The 2,030-nt window shown below is 34.7% G+C and overlaps 1 long non-coding RNA gene across 1 annotated transcript; it reads right to left on the reverse strand.

Annotated features, from left to right (window-relative positions):
* Positions 1–991: 991 nt before the first annotated feature.
* LOC107739431 (uncharacterized) lies at positions 992–1,359 on the reverse strand. The gene is made up of 2 exons (XR_001639997.1): positions 1,299–1,359; positions 992–1,061 (listed from the first exon to the last, which is right to left on the reverse strand). It is a non-coding gene; the product is annotated as an uncharacterized LOC107739431 (long non-coding RNA).
* Positions 1,360–2,030: the final 671 nt, after the last annotated feature.

Here is a 2,030-nt window from a genome sequence, read left to right on the forward strand (position 1 = left end):
ACACACACACACACACTGTCTAACCCCTAAATTGGTCTAAGACTGTAAGACCCCATTATTTAATGTATACATTTTTGGGGGTAAAAAAAAGAAAAAGAAACACTGACACAAATGTCATAATTGTGAGAAATTATATTCATATTTCTAATAGATTCCAATTCTAATTTGTTCAACCACCAAAAATGAGCTATTCTGTATACAGTGTGCTGTGCAACTTACTTGGGTTCTCCATGGGCAGTCGTCTCCCTCATAATCGTACGTGATTTCTTCTCCTTCATTAATGTCTTTCAGCGCAAATAAACACAGGTGTGGCTTTCCATTCACATAAATTTTCTTCATCTTACAATTTGGATGTTGGTGGTCATCGTTAACTAACCGCCCAAACGATCCATCTTCCCTAGATGCATCAATGCTTCAATTTGACAAAAATATGAAAAGGATAAATACATGTGTTTCAATATGTTACACAATATGTTACATATATCATCAATATATCATGCTTAAATATCTACCACCTGAGTATTATTCCACTCGCAAGCTTTCAGCTGAGCTGCGTACATAATCACTGTCCTGAAGAATCTGTACTATATCATTATTGTGATGTATGGATGTAAATGTGGCATTAAAAAGTTTGCTATATGAATTCCATGTCAATAAATTAAACTCGATGTACTACTGAAATTGATTTGTGAGGTCATGCTGTATATGCTATTTTTAGTTTGTGTCACCAAGTGCAGTGTAAAATGCACAAACTAGATAAGTGTCACTCTTAAAAGAAATGCAAGCACGTCGTCCAAAAAGTGGATATAGTCACAAAATCAGAATTGGTCATGAAGACCTGCAGTGTAAATGCGGCCTTATTTACTATAGTACAGCACAAGGAATATAGCTTTGGTGCAATGTGACTTCTTACCACCACGTTTTCCCTCTCCACTTAAACTGGAACAAAAAAACAGCACAGGATGGGTGGTAGAGTTTTCTCCTTCTCTCCATCATTTCACCCCTGTACTCCACAATAAAATCTCCTTTGCAGAAGGAACCTTTTGCAAATAGTCCACGTCCTGCAAATACAGCAAAAACATTTTCACCAAAAAAATTAAAATAAATAAATAAAAAAGTCTTGCAGATGAAGGATGATAATTGCAAACACAGAACACATCAATAGTAGCTTATTTAAAATATTCTGCAACCAGGTTCGTAATTAAAATACCTAGAAGTTTTGCATTACATACTCATAAGGTTATGGTTACATACGATAGTAATTATTAAGTGATAAATCATACCAGACACCACCTTACCTTTCACCGTATTGATGTAGTGCACCTCTAATTTAGTTTGGTCAGACTTTGTGACAACATGATGTATGGCATCCTTAAGAGGGCTGATTCGTGGTGGCATTTCAATCTGAAAAAAAATGTAACAAAAATGTTTTAAAAAATTACACTGTGAATATGGAGAGGTGTTTAATAAGCAGATATGAACGTTATTGTCATGTAACACTGTATTGTATTTTTGTAATGCAACACAACATTACAATGTTATCAATTTATCAATGTGACACAAATCAGAACTGAAGGTGACCTAAATCTGGCACAATGCTAGCATTTAGGGCATCAACTCACTACTTTAATTTAGGCTCTAATCTCACAAAATGAAAATCTGCTCCTATGATTTGGACCTTAACCTGACTACACTTAAGGACGATCTCGGCATACAAACCCTTGTTTATTTTAAAGGGGTCATATGATGCTATTTTAAAGATCATTATTTTGTGTATTTGGTGTAACAGAATATGTTGACATGCTTTAATGTTCAAAAAACACATTCTTTTTCAAATACTGTACATTATTGTAGTTCCTCTATGCCAATAATCCCCACCTTTCCCCCGCAAAAGGCGATTTAAACCCGTGGCCTAACAAGATATATAACTTTTTTTTTTTATATAAAATATAAAATAATTCCCCTCCCCCCTCCAGAACTAACGCGAACTAGACCGAAACAAACTTAATATTAACCGAATCGCTCCATTA

This window comes from Sinocyclocheilus rhinocerous, unplaced genomic scaffold (assembly GCF_001515625.1).
Source record: "Sinocyclocheilus rhinocerous isolate Xijiao unplaced genomic scaffold, SAMN03320098_v1.1 scaffold27581, whole genome shotgun sequence".
Taxonomy (NCBI): domain Eukaryota; kingdom Metazoa; phylum Chordata; class Actinopteri; order Cypriniformes; family Cyprinidae; genus Sinocyclocheilus; species Sinocyclocheilus rhinocerous.